The following is a 23,539-nucleotide window of genomic DNA, read 5'->3' on the forward strand; positions in this document are numbered from 1 at the left end:
CTGTCCCAGGCCATTTCCAAAAGTGGGGCTCCAATGCCATGGGATATTAGGGGGTATTAAGTCCACTTCCCACTGATTTCTTTTAACTCATCCTAGAGTGGAACCCAGAGCTCTCCTGCTGGTCTGCCAAGGAAGGGGAGACATGCAGATGGAGGAGGCAGAGCGCCTTCTGGACTGTAAATGTTTCCCTGCCACCTGATGCAGGAGGAGCTGTGTTTCTAACATACTGTCAAATTTCCAGAAACCAGCAAGTAACTGTTTGCCATTCCCCTAACCTGGGACCCCAAGAGAACTGGGGTCATTCCCCAGTCCATTGGTGGAGTTCCCTGGGGAAGGGAACAGAGAGCTCATCATTATTATTCCATGCTTCTGGTCAAACACAAAAAGGGCTCGCTTGTCTTGGTGAATGCGTTCTTATTTTAAATTTCACAATAAACCAGTAAAGCATGTATTAGCATTATTCCATTTTACAGATGAGAAGACTGAGGCTTAGAGAGAAATTCAGTAATTTATCAGCTTGAAACTGGCAGAGCTAGATTTGAATCCAGATCCACTTGGACCAAGTGTCAAGCTCACCACCACACACTACATCCCTCTCAGAACTGATGTACAGATGTAGTTTAAGATACATTAATGTGATACAATGGGAAGAGGACAGGACTTAGGAATAGGAGCCAAGATTTTAGTCGAGCTCTGCTACTCCTAATCAGAGGTGCCACTTATTTTATGACAGGTCCTATGTTAAGCATTTTACATGCATTATCTCACATATTCCTTAAATTATGCTACAAAGGAGTGATAATAATGACCATTTAACAAGTGAGAGATTCAAGGTGCCAAGAGGTAAAGTAACTTGTCCAAGTTGCCCAGATGTTAAAGAACTGAACTGGGCCCTAACTGGTTTGGCTCAGTGAATAGAGCGTTGGCCTGTGGACTCAAGGGTCCCAGGTTCGATTCCGGTCAAGGGCATGTACCTTGGTTGCGGGCACATCTCCAGTGGGGAGTGTGCAGGAGGCAGCTGATCCATGTTTCTAACTCTCTATCTCTTTCCCTTTCTCTCTGTAAAAAATCAATAAAATATATTTTTTAAAAGAAAGAACTGAACTGGAATTTAAAACTAGCTTTGTCTTACTCCAAGGTTCTTAATCATATCAACCCCAGGCCAGAGTCCCTGGAAAAGCCCCTTCACTCGCTGAGCCTCAAACTCCTCACCTGTAAGAGGTGAAGGATGTGATTCCTAAGGCCCTTTCGGCTCCAGCAACTCCACTGGGTGGCTCAGGGCACTGGGCAACAAGGGCTTCAGTGTTAAATCCTCCTAAAGCCTGGTTTCTCTGTGTCAGCACCGTAGATATGTGGGACTGGACAGTTCTCAGCAACCCTGGCCTCTTCCCGTTAGACGCCAGCCACATCCTTTCCTCGAGCTGTGACAACTAAAAATGTCCCCAGATATTGCCAAACGTCCCCTGGGGAGCAATATCGCTCCACCCCTGCTCCTTCCCTGCATTGAGAACCCATGCACTAAGGTAATACTACTTTGGCCCAATTATACATCTTTACAGAGGTTCCTGTGGTCAGCATTTCCTTGCTCAGAAGTCCCTGTCCTTACTGGTAACATCACCAGATGGGAGGATCAAGGAGAGATCTGATGGTATAAAAACCAGCCTTTTTTATTTTATTGGGCTAGTCCTTTGCCTTAGACCAGGGGTCCTCAAACTTTTTAAACAGGGGGCCAGTTCACTGTCCCTCAGACCGTTGGAGGGCCGGACTATAGTTTAAAAAAAACTATGAACAAATTCCTATGCACACTGCACATATCTTATTTGAAGTACAATCCAAATTTCTCATTGCTTTTGTTTTCAGTTGAACCCTGCAGGCCGTAGTTTGAGGACCCCTGCCTTAGACTCTCATCAATTCAGAAATTGGTGGCTCTGGGATGCTAGCACATGAGAATGTCAGACCAAAACACAGAAGACAGCCCTTTTCCCCTCCCTCCTCCCTTCCTCTTTCCCTCCCTCCTTCTTCTGTGTCTGTCTCCTATCCCCCCACCTCCACCCTCACCCCTTCATCTCTTTCTTATCAGACATTGGCAGAGCAGGGGCAATGCTGTTGCCAGGAAATTGTTTGCATTCTTGAGCACATTGCTTCCCAGCAGGCCTTCCCTGTGGAGAGCCAGTTACAGTTCCCCAACACCAGGCAGCCCCACACCAAGGGTGCAAGCTAAAAATGGACTGTGCGAGGTAGGCATGGCCATCAATAGGTACTTGAGCCTGTGTAGGGACCCGACTCCTTTATACACACTCCTTACCCGACCCCCTCCCGCTCTGGTCACAGAGCACTCCTGCTGTGAACGCAGACCACCACGGGGGACACACCTGGAGCAATTCGCAGGATAGCTCAGGACCTCTTCCTTCCAAGCACAGAGCACTGATGGGAGTGGGGAGGCCTCTGCCCTCTGCTTCTGGAGTCGTCCTGGGACATGACCATAGGTCAATGGTGTTGTGTTTAGAGCCTGGGCGTTTCCCCTTGGGCCCCACGTCTGCCCTTGTGAACATGAGACTATTCTCCTTCTGCATGAGAGCCCATCAAACATCTGCTGCATTACCATGCCTCCCCACTCTTCTCTCCCAGAGGTTAAACACTGCAGTTCCTCAGAATATCAATCCTGCGATACGATTTACAAACACAGCACTAGCCTGGATGTGTTTCCTTGCCAGTGTCCCCATCAAAAGACATATATTCAGAATTGAATCCACACATTATTCATGCTTTACCATTCCTCTATTGCAATTGATGCCAGCAGCCTCTATAATAAATACCCTAGACGTAGTATATTTTTGCAAGCCTCAGCTCATTCTATGACATCACTGTCCTCACACAATTATTTCAGGTTTGGGTCGTGTTTGGGACATTTGGGATTTCTCTCCATGTCCTTAACCAGTGGGATTACTACTTCTCTTAATACTGAGTCTGTATTTTTACTAACACAGCTGATGATAACATTAGCCTCCTGGTAGCCATGTCACATTAATGATCTACAATAACCTTGTAGTCGACAAAAGCTTTAAGGTGACTTTCATGTTAACTCCCATTAATGTGGCAATGGTCATCAGTGCCGGGTATTGTGCAGTTGATTAACATTTGTCTCTACTCAGTGTTACCTACTAACCTCTCTATGTTTTTGAATCTCAGTTTTACCTTCCAACATATTTGTTCTCATCCAAGGTCTACATAACCAGTATATTTGAAAAATCCATCTTTCTGTGTCTTCATCCAAGGTGTTAATAAATATATTGACAAAGATGATAGTGGTTTTTGAATTGTCTACTGGAGAGATCTGCCCATACATAAAAGAGTAATCTTGGGCATAGTTGTCTGCTCAGCTCTGACTTTATCTAACCATAGTACCTGTGAGCCATGGTTTAAATGTTTGATATGGGATAACCTGAGGAACAGTGCTGAGAGCTGTTATGTTGGAGCATGGAGTGGGGTCCAGAGAATTACGATGGTGAGAACTGAGCTGAGAAAGGTGGCTGAGACCTCAGGATGGGGACTGGATAGGGAGTAGCAGTTCTGTTTAAGAAGGCAGAGTCAGAACAGGGAACTGCAGATAGAGAGACACAGACCTGAACACCCAGTACAAACCAAGGAAATGGGGCAGGCCTCAGTCCCTGGATCTGAAGCCAGATGGAGCCTTGTCACCATGGCAACTTGTTATATGGGATACACAAGAAATGATGTGAGTCTGGATGGTGGAAAAGAGGGATGGAAGACAAGAGGAGCCACCCAGTTGAGTCCAGAGGCTGATCTAAATGATCAGATTTCTAAACAGGCCTCTTTCAAAGGGTGGGGCCCTTTTTTCTTAAATGGCTTACTAGGCAGATGCTCAGGATGCAGAACCTGGTGCTGCAGACCTCTTTGTCTATATGCCCCAATGTGGGGCAACTTGATTTTTAAGGGGGGGGGCAATTTGAGAATGAGTTATTAACAGTGAACTTTTTGCATTTCTTATGGTTCTAGGAGCCTCATATACAGTATCCTATATAATAAAAGGCTAATATGCAAATCGGCCAAACGGCAGAATGACCGGTCGCTATGACATGCACTGACCACCAGGGGCAGACACTCGATGCAGAAGCTGCCCCCTGGTGGTCAGTGTGCTCCCACAGGGGGAATGCCCCTCAGCTAGAAGCCAAGGCTCATGGCTGGCGAGTGCAGCGGTGGTGGCGTAAGCCTCTCCCACCTTCGCAGCAGCGCTAAGGATGTCCAACTGCTGGCTTAGAGCACCAGAACTCCCCACAGGCACAGGCCAGGCTGAAGGGACCCCCCCCCCCCCGAGTGCACGAATTTTGGGCACTGGGCCTCTAGTATAAATATATATTGTGACATATTTATGCATTTCAGTTCCCTATTATGTTTTGAAACTTTATTTGCTATTTTTCCATATCACTTCATATTATTATTTTTTTTAACAGTTTCTTAGTGATTTCTTCCTCAGAACTTCAATGTCCTTTCATTTTTTTATTTTTTTCGTTCATGGATGCCATGTTCTTTGGAAGCTTGTTTCAACCAAGTTAATGGCCTTTAAGGCTTCCTCCACGTGAATAGGAGTCCACTTGTTGAATAATAAGAGTTATATGTCAAGGGGGTATCAGGATTTTAGAGATGCTTAGGTGGGGGATGACCAAAAAAAGGTTGGGAACCACTGGTCTATAGTTTCCCTCAATATATCTACAGAGCAACATTATAAACACAAAAGACAAAGCAGAGACTTTGACACAGTGTTTTTCTGGAGGGTCTGTGCTGGCCTCTGGTCATCACCACCCTCTTTTTTTAAGTTCGGCCAACTTGTCTATTTGTGCATCTCTTCTAGGATTTTGCAGGGGGTTAACATCTGTGGTTTCTAGAAACTTTTAAAAACTTAAAAACAGGCATTTGCTTGCTTCCAGTTATTTGACACCTCTTTCTCCACAGGCTAACCAATAACAGGTTTACAACACCAATGACAATTTCTGGTGCTCTGTGATATAACTCATCTGGTCTTAGAAGTTACACTCACTTTGTGCCAATTCAGTCTTATTTCTCATCCCCGCTATCTTTGGATGCTATTTTCTCTAAGCCATGTTTATGCTGTGAATTTTCAGTTCGGAGAAACTTCTCCCTGATGGACTAGGGGAGAAAAACAGGAAATGAGCAGTGATGCTTGCCCTATCATCTCTCCATGTTACATCACCTGCTCCTGGCCTTTATTTCTTCATTGTTTTTGATCCCTGTGTGGCTTCTTGAAAGCCCTTGTTTTTGCCCTGAGCATTTTCCATGAGCCTCAGCTTGTTCTGTGACCTCACTCTTCTGGCATGATTCCTTCAGGTTTGGGTCTTTGTGTGTGCATTTGACTATATGTCCACTTATTTTTTCAACAGAATAGTATTATATCACTAACATTTTATTTAGCAGCCTCTTCCATCCCTCCTGAGGCATCTTCCCTCTCAGAGACTCTGGCTCTGAGATCTTACTTCTGTTTTTCTGGCTTTAGTCCTGATCCTACGTCAGCCCAGACTATACCCTGGTGGTGCAGGTCTAGAGGTGCAGAGAACCAGAGAGCATGGCTTATAAAAGAAACCCCAGCTAAAACTGGTTGTGAGACTTAAAATCAAGAACAAGCAAACAAAAAAAAGGAAAATAAGGGCAATAAGGAAAATTAAGGCACTTACAAACTCAAGTTTTCCTGATCACCTGAATGTTTGTGGAAAATGCAGATTTTTGGCCTCATCCAAAGGCATTCATTTTTGGACAATTTCATCAGATATTTCTTATGTATACCAAAGTTTGACAATCACTTCACTAGAGGCCAGAGAAAGGAGAACTGAGTGAGCTTTGATAACTGGGATCAACTGGAAAACCAAAGCCCACACATTTCTTTGTACTACTACATCACAATGAGTTGAACCCTCCTAATTTCAAAGGTTCTTTCAGCGTGGATCAGAAAGAAGTTGAACATTGGAAGAAACAAGACCCTAACTTTAGTATTAAGGGAGAAAGTTTTAGGACTCAATTATAGAACTAGAATTTCATGCTGATATTAGAATAGTCATTCTTGCATTGTCTTCTTAAATCATCCCCATTAGGTAAAACAAGAACTCAACATGCACACACTGTGATAAATATTGGGTATTGAACAGTGGAACACAGGAGTCTTTGAGCCTGGTAGCTCTGCATTGGAGTGCTGTGTCTTACATTTAATAGCCAGTGACCTCCTCCAAGTTGCTTAAGTATATATGCAAAGTGGGGATAAGAATACTAACCTTGATTTTTGAAAAAGAAAACAAACAATGAGTAAGCAATCCTATATAATAAAAGGCTAATATGCAAATTGACCAAATGGCGGAATGACCGGTCGCTATGATGCGCACTGACCACCAGGGGACAGACACTCAACGCAAGAGCTGCCCCCTGGTGGTCAGTGTGCTCCCACAGGGGGAGCACTGCTCAGCCAGAAGCCAGGCTCATGGCTGGTGCGTGCAGCGGCGGTGGCGGGAACAGGCCTAAGCCATCAGTCGGACATCCCCCAAGGGCTCCCAGACTGCGAGAGGGCACAGGCCAGGCTGAAGGATCCCCCCCTGAGTGCATGAATTTTGTGCACCGCACCTCTAGTCTATCTATAAAGCACTTACTGCATATTAGTTGTTCAACCTACATTCCTTTCTAATCTAAGGAGGATGTATGCCCACACTAACCTTTTTTTCAGTCCATGGAGAGTTCTTGAGGAAAACTTCCCACCCAATTTAATGTAAATCAAAACTGAAAAAAGCCAAAAGTTCCAGGACAAGAAAGACTGAATCTGCTGTAAGTTGAGTTCTAATTTAGGCTTGACTTCAATAAATTATGTATTACCTGTTTACAGTTATTATTGATATGGTCATAATTTCAAAATGCATTTTCCCAAAAAAGATCTGAAAATTAGAAACTTCTTTGTTTTGCAGCATATCATGAGAAAATGCTTTTGGAATTTTAAGGCTATGGAATTTTGGAATTGTCCTTCGTACAGATTCCTTTCTTTTGAGTAATATTTTAATCTTTGTAACTACAGTGTGGGCTATGCTGGGAAATTATTTCTTTGATTATGGTGTTTGTTTGTTTGTTTGTTTTTTAACTAACAATGCTGACCCATTGACACTTATGGCTTTATTTATCCATCTACACATCTATTTATGAGCTACATAGCTCCTAATTTGACTTGATGAGTCACTGCCCCCAATTCCAATAACCCCTCCTGACAGATTGCCAGAATTTTTCTCAGATCCCTTATGGGGAGGCCTTCCTACCTTCAGGGGACCCAATAAAGGCTTTGAATTGGTGGTCACATCTTGTATTTACATAATGACTCCTTAGATCATAAGCCATTAGAAAGGGATCCAAAAATGTAACACTGTCAAGCCCTTCTATGTGATAAACAAGGCCAGGACTGTACCTTTTTCAGCCTCTGTCGCTGGAGGGATGGCTACTGAGATGACACATAGTTAAGGAAGGTGCTGTCAGTCAGCCACTTTTATTAGCAGGTAAAGGAAGCAACCAGGCACACTGGCGAAAAGCAGAGCTGTCTCTAAACACTAATTAGTAAGATTCAGTACTTAAAGCAAGTACATGGAGAAAGGAAGGAAAGAAGAGACGGCAGATGGAGGGAGGGAGGGAGAGGGAGGTTCTGACACAGAGGGGCCTGGGGACAATAGCAACAGGGGACCCCAGAGGAGGATGCAGGTTGGATTGCTGCTGGAGCAGACTCTCTCCTCAGTCTCGTTCGTTAAGGTGACTGAGGTTCTGTGGAGTGCAGGAACTGGAGATTTATGTGAACATCCACTGTATGTCCTTTAAAGTTCTTGCAGCTAACTGTGTGTGCCAAATTGTATCTAATTTCCATGAATGATTTCAGTCATTTACAAATGCCTTTCTTCATTTTCATGAATGCTTTGAGTATGTTCAAATGGAGATACATGGTGAAATGACTCCTACTTGTTACTGTTAAGGCTCTAATGTCAAGAATAGTAAAATCCAGGCAATCTAAGCCTTCCCACACCCACCCTCAAAATTCTATTTTAAGGAGGTCTAATTCTCAAGATTCCTGGGTCTTCGAAAATAAAAAGCGAAGTGCTCCATAAAACCAATAGGAGCTCCCAGATATTGATTTTGGTTAATTGGTCCCTCAAGAACCTTTCTATCATAACACTTTTATTTCATTCAAGAATTTTAAATAGGAAATGGGAAGCAAGAAAAGGGTATTAGTTAAGATGGCACTAGGTATTCAGAACTAGCTGCTGTCACAAATAATACAGAATGGTTCAAACACCATGGAAGTTTATTTACCTCAGTTCAAGGTAGTTGCTCCTTCTCAGTTGGAGGTTGGCTTGCCTCCATCACCCAAGTGTCACTCAAGAACTCAGGCTAACGGGGCTCTGCCACCTTTATCATATAGTTTCCAAGGTCACTATAATCATCTCCATCCCAAGGGAAACAGCATGGAGGAATGTTTATGGGAGATTTCTATGGGCCAGGCCTATGAATTCTGTTCACATTAAATTGGCTAGAACTTAGTCACAAGGCATTACCCTACTACAAGGGATACTGGGAAATATAGTCTTAATTATATGCCCAGGAATGTGAGGAGACAGATTAGTCAATAGTTAGCAATCTATAACACAGGATATTTTTTTTATATATTCCCCCAACCCTCCCAAAATGCAATACTAATGCTTCATTTCCAAGACCATTACGGAAAGTCAAAAGATGGTTATATTTGCTATGATAAGAGTAAGGTTAAGAGCTACCATTTACTGAACACTTAAATGCACTCCTTATCTTATTTAATCCTCACATCAACCCTGATGTTGCAGACAAGGAGACTGAGGCTGAGAGAGGAAGAGTCATCGTGCAAGGTCACAAACAATGACAGAGCTGGGGCTGGAACCCAGGCTGTCTGACTGATGGCCATGCTCCTAACCACTTCATTGCATAACCATCACCACATCCCAAAAGGACCAAAATATACATTGTAATCTTCTGCAGAGTAAAGACAAGGTTCTTCTGTTTTTAACACCAGAAAAAAGAAGGAATGATCTTCAGATTTTGAATATCCTCAAGTGAATAAACTTGAAATAGAAAACCAGGAAAGCCTTGGCCAAATTTAGAAAGCCCTGGAACTCCTTGGATTCTGCCCCTGCAACCTCACTGGAGCCTTTCTGGTTTATTTTTAGTTCTTAGCAGGCACCATTTCCTGGATCGGTGAAGCAGGTTTAAACATCCTTATGAGGGTTTTGGATGTAAGTGAGATTTTTAAACAGAGTGTGAAAGAAATATAGCTAAACCATGGGACAAGAATATCTAAAATAAATAAGAGAACAGCACTTAGCAGTCAGAGGACATACCTGTCAAAGCCAGGTGGGCTTTGCTGTGGCTGGCCCTCCTGCAAGGTGAGGTCCTCCAGGAACCTTGCTTACTCCTGCAGACTGCTGACCTTGGCCTGAGACTGAAGGGCCCTGTGACTTACGTTGCGTCTTTTATTAACATTGTCTGAAACCTTAACAAGAACAATGCAGGTTCCATGTGATTAAGTTTGTTTTATTAACTTTTTCTCTTTTTGGTTTGTGCTTTTTTTATCACCTATAAGAAATTGTTGCCTAACCCAAGTACATTTGTCTATCTTCTCATCTGGGGTTTTTATAATGTTAGGTCTGAGTTTGCTGTATAGTTTTTCGAGTTAATTTTTTTATATGGTAAAGTTATGGGTCAAGATTCTTTTTGTTTTACAGTGGGTATACAATTTTTCTGGCATCATTTGTTAAAAAAACTGTACTGTATTGCCTTTGCAGTCCTGTTAAAAATCAAATATATATAATATATAATATATATAATATATAATATATATAATTTGTGAAGATATGTGTATGTACATTTAGACTCTCTATTTGGTTCTATTGATCTATTCCATTATCACACATATCATCCTCATCCTCTCCCTCATCCTCTCCCTCTTCCTCATCCTCTCCTCTCCCAGTCCGCAGGCTGACACTCTATCCACTGAGCCAAACCAACTAGGGCTACACCAGTATAGATTTTTAAATCTTACCTTATGCATCTATTTATGTTGTATGTTTAATGGATGACTAAAGGTAGCACAGTACCTACTTGCTATCAAGTTTAAAAAATATTTAACAATCATCATTTGAATTTAAATCCACACAATTAAACCCTCGATACTGTATTTTAGGGTTCATTAGTAATCATTAGATAGTAAGACTTTCATATGTAGATAACCTAGATCACTTTGGGAATTAAGCCTTTTTTTTTTTTTACCACTTGTCAAATGCTACCTCCTGCTGTGGGTTAGCATATAGTAGGCATGCCATGTTTCCCCATCTAGATTAATAAATTGCTATAGACAGGTGCCTCTATTTGTAATATTACCACAAACTTAGTAGCTTAAACAACACAGTTTCTGTGGGTCAGGAATTCAGGTGGGACTCTGCTTCAAGATCTCTCATGAGACTGTAATAATGTATCAATCAGAGCTGAGGTCTCATCTGAGAGCTTGGGGAAGGATCCACTACTAAACTCACTAGTCTTAGGTGCTTTTTTTCTCCTAAAGCACTAGGCACATGTACTAGTAATAGGTACTTGCTAAAAACAAATAGGAATTTGTGACTTCCATATGTTGAAAAATATGGCTAGGTAGCTAAGAATGAGGGAAGCTAATATCCTGGGATTGACTACCTCTTTGAGGGAACAGATAGGGGCAGAGATAAAAATTTTCCAATTTGGCTGGACTGTAACCAGTTTGTGAAAATTCATCTGGATCGATCACAGCTCTGGGTTAAATGTGTAAATAACAATGATAATGCCCCCTATTCTTTGCACACTTAACATGTGCCAGACACTGTGATGAGCAGAGGCGTAGAGAGGTTCAGTACCTTGTCCAAGGGTCATGCAGCTAGTAAATGGCAGAGCTGGGAAATCTTATTCTATTAATGCCAAAGTGCGCATTCCCTTCTACCATGCTTTCCTGCCTCTGATAGATGGCACTTTGGGTAGAGCCTAGAGCAGTTTAGCTCTGTGGGGAGGGAGGTATACTGCTGCCTTAATTGCAAGGTTCTTTTGTGCAAGGGAAGGGTTAAGAAGGGATAAAAACTCTCACAGCAAAGTATTGTTAAAATTGCTTTCCTGCCCAGCCGGGTGTGGCTCAGTGGTTGAGCGTCAACCTAGGAACCAAGAGGTCACCGGTTCGATCCCTCAGGAGGTAACCCTGGGCCCTTCTCCCCCTCCCCCTTTTTTTGGAGGTGTCCAACCATCTCCAACCCCCTTCCCCACTCTAGGGGAGAGAGCTGCTAGTGAGGAGATGGCTGTTTTATAAAGAAATGAAAAAAGTGAAATAAAAAAATGTGTTAAATCAGAAAAAAAAATTGATTCTCTCTCATCATGGATGTTTCTATCTCTCTCTCCCTCTTCCTTCCTTCCTCTCTGAAATCAGTAAAAATATAAAAAAATAAAAATTAAAAATAAATAAATAAATAAATAATTGCTTTCCTTTTACATAGGCCCATTTGGGGGTGTGCAGGAGGCAGCCAGACATTTCCTTTTCCTTTTTTAAAAATATGTTTTTATTGATTTCAGAGAGGAAGGAAGAAGGAGAGAGAGAAACATCAATGATGAGAGAGAATCATTGATTGGCTGCCTCCTGCATGCCCCTACTGGGGATCAAACCCACAACCTGGGCATGTGCCCTGACCGGGAATTGAACCTTGATATCTTGGTTCATAGGTTGATGCTCAACCACCATTGAGCCACACCAGCCGGGCTGCCAGATATTTTGAGCAAATAAACATTGTTTCAGCCTAGAGTTGCCTTTTCTTTTTTTAACCAGTTGCCACTGACTGTAACTAAACTGCAAAAATGGTTGAGGTAGAATTTTGATAATGAATATTGATCAGATGAAAATGGGAGTTTAATAACCCATAGTTAGTGAGTCATAAATAAGATCATACTTACCCATGAATGGAAAATAATGGGAGAAGTACAGAAACCTCGACTTGAGAAAGAAATCCTCCCCTTCAGCTGACTGCCTCTTACACTTTCACTTCCAGCCTCCCTTGCTAGGGATCAGAGTGCAGAGGAAGGGGAGGTGTCCTCTGGCTGAGAATCAGGAGAGGCTTTAGGACAGCGTTTGAATTGGGCCTTGAAGGCTGAGGAGGACTGCACTGGAGAGAGTCTGGCAAGAGCATGCTCTGAATGTCAGAGGGGAGGTGGGGGAGAAGATTAACCAGGGAACTTATATGCATATATGCATAGCCAATGGACACAATAGTGTGGAGAAGATCTGGAAAGGGTAAGTGCGGAGAGAAGGGAATCAATGGGAAAAAAGAGGGAGGGACATCTGTAATAATATCAACAATAAACATAATTTTTTTTAAAAAGAGCATGCTGGGAGGAGTCAACATCACTGACACCTACATGGCAGGAAGAAATTGCAGGATATGTTTGGAAAAGCAAGTGTTCTAGTTTGGCTAAAACATGTTTCATGGAGTGAAGAGTTAGGTCAGTGGTTCTCAACCTTCTGACCCTTTAAATACAGTTCCTCATGTTGTGACCCAACCATAAAATTATTTTCGTTGCTACTTCATAACTGTAAAGTTGCTACTGTTATGAATCGTAATGTAAATATCTGATGTGCAGGATGGTCTTAGGCGACCCCTGTGAAAGGGTCGTTCGACCGCCAAAGGGGTTGCGACCCACAGGTTGGGTCATGTTTTTGTATCCATTCAACTACCCTATGCGTTTTGATTGGAGCATTTTTTAGGATTGGATAGGAATGACTTGGAAGGATATATGCATGTATTTAAAATTTGCTGCTAATAACTAAGAATATGTCAAGGTCACTGTTAGAAATACAATATTGCTAGTTCCCAATTTCTCTACATACGCAGGCAAACCAGAGCTCATGTCACAACTGTACATAATAGGGGTTAAGGACAAATGTAATGGTAAGCTCTTGATAAGAGGCAGCTCCTTTTAAAAAAACAAAATGTTAGATCTTCATTGCACAGAGAGGAAGGGAGAGAGACAGAGAGCCAGAAACATCGATGAGAGAGAAACATTGATCAACTGCCTCCTGCCCATCTCCCACTGGGGATGTGCCCGAAACCCAGGTACATGCCCTTGACCAGAATCGAACCTGGGACCTTTCAGTCCGCAGGCCGACGCTCTATCCACTGAGCCAAACCAGTTTCGGCGAGGCAGCTCCTTTTAAAAAAAAAATGAAATGTTAGATCTTCATTGCACATATCTTACAAAACTAATGTATACATTTTATGCCTGAAAAATTTGGAACAAATATTATCACCCAGTTATTTGCAAACTAGTGAATTATACCATTGTCATATAGCAATTATTAGTCAACCATTTTCAATTATTACAAAGCCATTCTTTTCTAGAGGTATGATATTAGGGAAAATAACTTTTATAACAATTGATAATTGGGGTGCTGCTGGGGCTAAGATTCATAGATAAACAGTCTGATAGTTGTGATCATGTCACTTTAATTTTAGGACTCTTTGATTTCTGGTAATAGGAATATACTTAAACTTGTTTAGTCCAAAGAGGAATTTATAGGTTCATGTAATCAGACAGGGAAAAGGCAAAGGTAGGGTTGTCCCTAGAGTAGATGGAACCAGGAAATCAAACACCATCAATGCTCTCGCTATTTTCTATCTGGGTTTTCACTTCATTATTTTGGTTTAGTTTCTCCATGAGGACAGAAACTTTGTTGCCTGCAGATCTCAGTACACATTTACACAGCTTATTGAGCAGAAAGAAAATGGCATTAACCTATAGCTCAAATTTGAAAAATCCAAGGGAAGGTACTTCATAGGCTCAGTCTGAGTCATGTGTCAATCCCAGATCCAATCACTGTGGAGACCATGAGAGGTCCCGAATGAGTCAAGTGCTCTTCTTATTCCATTATAAAAGTCAAGAAGACAGGGTCAAGTAAGAGAATGGCTGCTTCCAGACAAATCACATGACTGCATTTTTGCTTTATGTGTAGGTGTGAGGGGAAGGTGGGGGAAAGAAAAAGGATTCCCCAGAGAAAGGGGTGAGTTATTAAGGGTATTTTCAACGAGACGTTTACTGGGAACCAACAATCCACCTACTTATGTCCAGCAAAAAGATTAATAAAATCAACATATATATAATCCAACTCAGAACCTTTCTTTCCAAGCTGTTCATCCATACTATTTCTGTTAAGAGAACCCCATATTCGCAGAATCTAAGGGCTGACTTTTTCACAAGAAGGACATAATGTCACCTTCCTCTCCATTTCCACATGATTTCCCTTCCCTACTGGCAGGTCTAAGCAGTCTTCTCCCTCCCACCCCACCATCCGTGTTTCATAAAGTCTTAGCAGATTAGCATTTCAGAAGGGAAGCTCATTCTTACAGGTGAGAGAACATCCCAGTTCCTTCTAATTCAACCAGTCACACTGGAGTTGAACAGGTGGGTCATTCCAAAAAGAAAAAGGGAAAAGAACAAGAGAAAGAACCATTCTTTTAAGGTTTTGTTTCTCCAATTGCTACCCATTCCCACTGAACCCTCTACCATCCATCCACCCTGTTGTTTGTCTTTGACCATCAGTGAGAGACTCCATCTAGATTCTAGAAGGAGTACCTCAGGGGAGGGGGCATTGCACTCTTTCTTTCTATTAGTTACACTGTGCTTTTAACACATGACAGTCCCTGTAGAGTGGGTGCAGTCAATGGTGAAGTAAAGGGGCAGGGAAAACTTCAGAGAAAAGCACAGCAAAATACTAGTGTTCTGGAAGAACTGCAATAATAGAGATTAGGATGAGATAATAAGTAGTCAATATACCCATCTCTCTCCCAATATTCTCTCCTGATGTTCTCACCATCTTTTAATGTAAATAAACATGTACACGTGGTTATGCTAGGGTGAGGTGAGAGTAGTATAGAGATGTGACAACTCATCCGAGAGGTTTTTGAGCCTGAGTCTGAGATACAACTGTTAAATTGGCTTTGCAGAGAAGAAATCTAAGAGGATGAGGTCAGAGGAATGGGATGGAAAACATACACATGGTGCAACCTGCTCTCTGGAAAAGGACTATTAAGCCAAGACTTTCTTCAAGACCGAGGCTGACCAGAGATGCCTTTTAGTCCACAGGGAGTTATCCTGTTATTCTTTCAAAGTTTGAGAAGGCTTATCAGCAGCTAGGCACACATAACCCTATTCCCTGTCTCTTCTCCCCAATTTTCTCAGGGGAATATTTCTGAATATTAGAGACATGGGAAAAAAATGACATATTCTCCTTTTCTCTCTCCTCATGTAGGGATTTCACAATTTAACTACAGGGGCCCTCTGGAATTCTTTCTCTCTCAGTGATCAACAAGAGGCAAATGTGAGTTAACCTCAAACACTGGTCTCAGCTGAATCTACCAGGAAAAAAAAAGGTGTAAGAGTGAACTTTGCCCTATCACAATAATTTGGAACTTCACCCAAAACCAATACTTCCATCCTTGGAACACATCATAATTCCTGAAGTTGTACACCATTGAGAAAGAGAGAGAGAGAGAGAGAGAGAGAGAGAGAGCAAGAGCAGGCTTTTGGAGCAGGAGCAGGCTTTACCTTTTATTTTAAGAGAATTTAACTTTCAAACGACAAAAGAATACATTTCCCAGGAAATAATTTAGCTTTTGAACAGAAATTTTCAGCAGTAAGTCTAAGAAAGAGCCTTTTGTATCAGACAGAAAATTAATTTTATCCCCCAAGCATTTTGGGCAAGGAGCTGGTGCTTCATTATTTATGGGCATTATGTGGTTATATTTTATTATGTATGATAAAAAATATGAGATTAGACTGCCTTGAACACATAAGGTGGTTCACATCTGGAAGCGCAGTCCACAGGGTAGATTGCAGATAGTGGGAAACAGTAGATGAGGCCGACACTCAGAAATGTATAGCTAGGTCTCAACAGAGAATTGAGTGTCTTCCTATGAAGCATGAGGAACCTGGAGCATGTGCAATTTACATTTTTTAAAATGCTAAGGGAAGTCAAATAATAAAAGCATAGATAAATATAATTTGAAAAGCAGAGTAGTAATATCTTCATGAATTTGTATCAAGGGAGTGTTTCAACAAAGATGTTCGCTCTATCCTTAAGTGCCTGACAATGCCTCTCTGTTGTCTTCACACGTGAAACATCATCCGGGTGAGTGTAGGATTCTTTACCTCTAAATTGAACATGTGGCTTGATGGCCTGCTGGCATAAATGTCATAAAGGAGAAAGAAGTAGGAAACAACAAATATTTTGAAAACAGACTTTTCCTGTGTCAACACTACTGATTTAGATGTAAGAAATTTAGAATCTAGGTGATTTTCAATGAATGCCTTGACTTTAAAAAAAATAGTTTTGTCATTTGTTGGATCAAACAATTGAGCTAAATGATTGCTCTGGAATACTTTAATGTCAAACTTTATCTATTATGAACATGTTTTAAATTACTCCAGAATGAATTGCACATAGTAGGTTTTAAGTAAATGTTTAATGAATAACCTATGGATATTTATCAGAAATTCCTCCTTAAAAAGACCTGCATTTTGCCATGCCCACTTGAATGTGTGGTAGATTTTGATCCTTTGAAATTATAAAGAACATCAAACTGTAATATAAGAAATGCCTACTGATGTTTAAATATAGAACAATGTATTTCAATGTATGAGAAGACTTTTGGAAAATTCTTGTCAATATTCAGAACTTTAGATTTTAGAGAGAGAGAGAAAGAGAGAGAGAGAGAGAGAGAGAGGCTGAGGGGGAGGAGAGGTTCGATTCCGGTCAAGGGCACATGCCTTTGGCTAAGCATATGCCTGGGTGGAGTTTGAGCCATGGAGCTACGGGGTCCACGCTGAGGAATGATGAGGTAAGAAACCCTCTAATTCTAAGCACTTAGCCTCGATTTGGGCAATGCAAAGTGTGATAACTTACCTCCCACAATCCTCTGCTAACTGTATTATGGAAATGATGGCAACTACTTCAAAGTCCCTGGTGAGCCCTGTGGCTTTGGTGCCATTTATTGTCAATTCACCTCAGTCAACCAGCTGTCTCACGGACTTACCTTTTGTACCAAGCCTTTTATGAAACTGGCATTTGTGTCAATAAACTTTAAGCCCATCTTGCTGAGATAATTATCTGGGTCACTCAAATTTCAGCTACCTTAAATAATTACAGCCTTTTAGCCTCTAATACAAAGTGATTAAAGAAGAAGGAACCTGGGGTCGCCATGCCAAAGTCAATTAGATGGAAATGCTGGCCGGTCTGGGCTCAGGCCTCTGATTTGAATGCACAAGCCTCTGGGCTATGTCAGGGCCTCGCAGAGAGTAAGTCACTCATAAAATACACATTTGTTTGGCTGAAGCATGATCTAATTTGCAAACACAACCATTTCATCATATCAGCTGGTAAGGGGAAAAGCTATCTCAGGAACACATCATAAAGACTGCTTTGTGGTGCAATGGCCCTCAGCATCAGCAACCGCAACCGGAAAGTAAGTCCACTCTCCCTAGGGACAAAGATTACAGCAAAAGTCGCCGTACAGATTTCAAAGCTATGCACATCCAGAAGCTCCAGGCAAACGTTATAGTCTCACTAGATTTTTCTCCCCATGCCTTCAAGGGATTGACTTTTGGTCCTTTCATACATTTGTCTCTATATTCTTAAGGTAACAAAACTCACTAATTATAAAAGACTCATGTTCTCATCTTGGCCAAAAGCTTGAAATGTTCAGGAAAAAAAATATCTTTGGAAACCAGGAAATCGTGACACTTAAATCCCTTTCCTCCCGTGGACTAGAAAGACAAAGCCCTTTATTAAGCACTCCCACCCCCACTTCCATCTCCACCTGTCAGTGTTTAAAACTGGAGACTAATGGTAGGCAGGCTTCTCCTGCGGGTCGTAATTGCCTTTCCAACAGAGAAGCCATCTCCAAAGCAACCAAGATATAAGCTATGAATTCAAGCTGCGACTCTCTATGTAAATTGCTTGCAATGAAATTGAAATTTCCCGAAAGAAAGCTGCACTGGTTTGGTCTATTAAATGCATTCCTATCGCAGATGCAGGGATGTCTGCCAGTGATAGGAAACTGTCCATACTTCATACGTTGTACACAGAGATAAGACCCAAATGCGCTTTTTAACCTGATCTTAAATTTAAAAAGGCCTGTCATTATTGATCATGTGATTCGATAATTCTGATTCATTATTTAAAGCAGCCCCACTGTCCACAGCTGCCAACATTAGTCCCCAAATGAAATAATGGTGTTTTATACACCCTCATCTCACATTAGCTATTTTTTTTTTTTCACATTAGCTTTGCCATGTTTTTGTGCGATAGATTTTTGGTCTTTGGCACGCCTTGACTATTCACTATTAAATGTTCCCATACATTTTCCTGTTTTGTCTTATTTTGTTTCTTTAATATTTTTTGCCATAAACTCCTCTACCTCCAAAACAGGAGCCAGTGTCAGATAATGTTCTATTGTACTAAGCAACACTATTATTGTTCAATTAACGAACACTTTACCTGCACAACCCTGCCGAGGGTATGAGATATATGAACACATGGGGGCACAAAGTGTGTTGAGCACTTAGCACAGACTTCCCTGAACTTCTCACACTTCGTTTGGCCCACATCTGCCTCCAGCAGACCCTCCCTCTGTTGGGTTCACCTTCCTTCCCCCACCCTACACACTCGGTACCTGAAGGCTCCCTCCAACTCTTTATGAAAATCAAAGAATAGAGGGGAAAAAACATAAGAAACCCACTCTGGGGCAGAGCACCCTCCAGTATTCATCTGCCCCATCTGTCATTACAGTTCAACCCCTGATTTTCAGCTGGGCACCTGGCTGCCTGGAACATAGTTAGGGATGACATGTGACTATTTCCAGCCAATGGCATATAAATAGAATGTATTTTTGAAAATGTTTGGAAAATTCCATTAAGATGTATCTGGCCTAGGCCCTTTGCCCCCTTTCTTCTTTGTCCTTTTCTGCATCCTGCTGTTGGATGGATATGACTAGAATTCCAGCCACCACTGTGGTTCAAGAAGTCGGGGGCCATACTCTAAGGCAGTGGTTCTCAACCTTGGCTGCACATTAAAATCACCTGGGAATCTTTTTAAAATCCTGATTTCTGGCCGAAACCGGTTTGGCTCAGTGGATAGAGCGTCAGCCTGAGGACTGAAAGGTCCCAGGTTCGATTCCGGTCAAGGGCATGTACCTGGGTTGCGGGCACATCCCCAGTGGGAGATGTGCAGGAGGCAGCTGATCAATGTTTCTAACTCTCTATCTCTCTCCCTTCCTCTCTGTAAAAAATCAATAAAATATATTTAAAAATAAAAAAAATAAAATAAAATCCTGATTTCTGGGCCTCATCCTCCGGAAATTCTGTTTCTTTGTTACTAATGTTGTGGCCCCACCCCATAACAAAGAAACAGAATTTCCAGAGGATGAGGCCCAGAAATCAGGATTTTATAAAGATTCCCAGGTGATTCTAATGTGCAGCCAAGGTTGAGAACCACTGCTCTAAGGAGTGGCAGAGAACTTGATGGAACAGAGCCACCAAACTAGCCCTGAACTCTGTCTCCAGATCTGAATGTGAAAGAGAAACACAGGTAAGCCACAATTCCTTGGGGTGCCTGTTACTTGCAATGGGATTTGATGCTAACTATAGGCGCTCCGATTTTCATTAGCACCAGGATTTGATTTTTGTTGTTATCTGCATTCAGATCATGAATTTTTTAAGCACCTGATAAGATCCCATGCTTGACAAATGTTTGACAAACTAATTGAAAGAGCAACCCCACTTGTAAAGAAAAATCCCACTTATTCATTCACTTAATGCCAGGAATATCAGAATTTTAACACATGAGAACAAACAAAAAAAGCATGTCTCATTCTTGGCAAGTGACTTGCTATGGAATATAGAATCAAGGTTCAGAAGTTTGCTCACCGACTGTTAGATTTCATTTTCTGGGACTCACTTTGCTCATCTGTGAAATGGGCCCCTGATCTCAGCGGGCTGGGAAGGGAGGAGGCAGCAGGGCAAGAGGAAAGCTCCGTGTGCCTCTAGCCCTGCAGCCCCTGCTTCATCCAAGCCGTTCTGCATTCAGAATCCCACATAAGATTTTGTGCTATAAAAGAGTTTCCCTAAGGAAATGAGAATTTTAAAATTCACTGGGCCAGATAATCTGTACGATCCCTTCCAGTTGTAATATTTTATGATCAGAAAGACTCCCGCAGGCCAGCATGGGGAAGACAGTCGCACTGCTATGTGCTGAGTCACACTGGGAGTGGCACTGCCTGGATGTGTGGTCAAGAACAAAGCTTGGGTCCAGAAGCCAGAGTCCGGATGCGGAGGTGTCAGACGCAGCTGGAAGGCGACAGGTCAGACTTATTTTTTCTGTTTGGTGCCAGTTTTACGTTAAACACAAGGATGAGGACTACCTGTTAGAGAATGGGCATTTGCTTAATAAATGCAGAGTAAAGGCTATGTACTAATGAATAGTTAGACATGCTACGACTGAACAGAGTAGATGCTGCCCAGAGGCATCTCACCTCATTTACTCATAGAGATATTTGAGATATTTAATGGAAGAAAGGAGTGGCAAGGTGTGCGTGGTGTAGACCCCCCACACGCAATGCTTGCTGGGGGTGAGCCTGGCTGGAGGTGCTCACGCTCCAGGGCAGGGACCTGGGAACAGTTCCGCCAGCTCCACCCCAGACATGAAATGGACGCAGGCCTGGGAGCCAGGAGGCCCTGTCCTGGTCTCAGCTCCCCTCCTGCATCCAGCCATTCTCTCTCCCCATGTCTCAGTCCCTTCTTCTGTGAATGAGCAGGTCGGTCTAGGAAGGTCATCGTTGGAACACTTTTAGCTCTGAGACGCCAGGGTTTAATGTGTAAATGTGTGAAGGGCCGAGGAAGGGAGTGCAGTGCCGCTTCCCCACCTGTGGCATGTCTCTGGACAGAGGAAACTGCCCACTGAGACACTTATGGACTCTTTGCCCCTCGGCTTACATCACATATGTGGAGGGGGGGCCTCTCTGGTCAGCAACTTCTTGGGGGGAATGCAAGGGCAAGTTCAACTCCAGCCTTCCTGCTTGGCACAGGGGGCAAGTGGTTGGCCTCCACTGCTGCTCCAGGAGCAGCCCCCCGTCTGTAGGGGGCGCCTGCCTGCATCCAGCAAAGCTGAGGACAAGGGAGGTGTCCAGCCCCAACAGCCCTCTTGACTACACTGCTAACGACACATCCTCCAACCTGGTCTAGGTGTGACTTCATAGCCTGAGAGGTGAGGTAGGCATCAGCCTTCAGCCCACATGTCAGCATCAAAGGAGGTCCCTACATATTATTCAGTGTTGTATAAAACAACTTGTGAGGGAGGTATTATTATCCCATTTTATGGGTTAAAAACCTGAAACTCAGAGTTTCATTGACTTGTCCAAAGTCTCCCAGTTGGGTAATCCTGTCTACCTCGTAAGATTTATGTCAGGATTGTCTGAGCTGTTTGTGCATGTGGTGTTTGAGGGTGTGTCTTCCAGGCCCGGCTGTGTGACATGCAGGGGGACCACAAGATGCAGCCTGTCTGGGGAGCAGTGCCCCATCTGCAGCCTGACAGATGAAGGGGAGACCTGTCTTCAAAGTCCCATCTCCAAGAACCCTTCTTTACTCCGCACTTACCCCCTGCTCCGCAGCAGCTAGCAGAGCAGAGGTGAGCCGGGGGCCATTGGTTCCCAAGGAAACCACTCGCTCAGCGGCTGCCTGATGCCCTGAGCAGAGGAGCAGAGGAGGCAGACAGTAATTAAGAGGTTCTGGGGGGTGGGGCGGGGGAGGAGGCTTACAGGCGGCCATGTTTCTCAGGAGGCCAGCACACCTGGGGGCCACTCCTGAGGGTGGCCTCAGCCCTCCTGTCAGAAGAGAAAAACTTCCAGCCGGCAAAGCTGTCAGGGGCAGTTAGAGTGAACCATCTTCAAACTGCAGCAGCCCCTCACTTAAATGTACCCCCTCCAGAGGTGTCTTCACCTGTCTAGATCCACAGTTCTCAACCCTGGGGGCCGTAGAGAACCCTCTGGGAGGCTGTAAAGAACAGTGATGCCGGGCTCATTCCTCTCCCCGGGGGCTCGGGAAGTCTGGAGGTGGCTGCCATGGCCAGGGCTGGGAACCTCTGTTTCAGACAAAGCTCAGCCCTCACCACCACCAGGCCCACGTCTCAGGGTGATGCAGTTTGGCAAGCGCCTCAGCCATCACCATGTGTACTTGGGCGGCCGCCTTATCTGCTAATGTGACCTCCATGACAGCAGGGAGTGTGAGGTGCCCTCCTCTCCAGCACCTAACATAGTTCTTCACATTCAGCAGCAATTCCAATAACATCTGGTGAATAACATCAAACAGTAATAACTTAGAATTTAAAAAACCAACAATGTAGGGAGCGGGTCTAGGGTCAAGCCTCGGGCTGACCTGTGGCAAGGCCACAAACAAGTCCCAGCCTGGAGGGCAGAGCTCTCCCAGCATAATTAAGCCTGACCCTGTAGCTCTCCCTAATTCCTTCCTAAGTAGCCAATAGACTGTGGGAGGTGCAGCAAGTGTTGCCAAAACAAGAACATGTGTATACATGTTAATCGACCCTTGTTTTAATGAGACTATAAAATAAAGCATCGGCTTGCAGGCTGGATCTTTCTGTGTCCTCATCCAGGCACAGGAGATCCACCGAGCCCCAGCTGTATTCTCTTTGTCTGTCTTCTTTAATCCTTCACCGCCCCTCCTCAGGTTCACCCTTGGCCGTGCTGGCGCGGCACACAACAACACCTCAATATATTTACATTGAAAAAAAAATCTCAGTATAGAGTATGCTTACATATGAGTGTCTCAATGGTCTCATAGTTGAAAAACACACAAACAGTTCATATAATTCTTATGTTAAACCCTGTGAAGTAGATAGGAGACCTTAGGCAAGTTAATTAAATTCTGAGCCTCAGTTTCTTCACCTTTAAAATGGGAATAGTGCATCCCTCACAAGGTTGTTTAGAGGATTACTGCCTGGCCATAGTGAGAATTCAAGAATGCTATTATTGCCCTAACCGAGAACACAGGGTCAGGAACCAGGGGTCCCTTCCTCCTCTCACATGGACCAGCCTGGTCCTTCAGGCCACATTTGCTCCCCATGCCTCGGTTTCTGCCCCTAGACTGGGGGACAAATGACCATTAGGTCTTCCATAGACCCGACAGTCCAGAACTGCACGTGAGCTGTGTCCAGGGCCCTCTCAGCACTGTGTGTGTGTGTGTGTGTGTGTGCCTGCTCCCAGCCTTGCACCCCAGCCTCCTGTCTTCCTCACATCCATGCTGAGCCCAGGCACCAGACACAGTTAATAAGCCTGCCTTCCCCAGAATGCCTGGCTCTCCAAGGAGCCCCGGAAAAGTGAAGGTGCCCCTGGGACTCCTCCCT

Source organism: Myotis lucifugus, unplaced genomic scaffold (genome assembly GCF_000147115.1).
Source record: "Myotis lucifugus unplaced genomic scaffold, Myoluc2.0 scaffold_0, whole genome shotgun sequence".
In the NCBI taxonomy this organism is placed as follows: Eukaryota; Metazoa; Chordata; class Mammalia; order Chiroptera; family Vespertilionidae; genus Myotis; species Myotis lucifugus.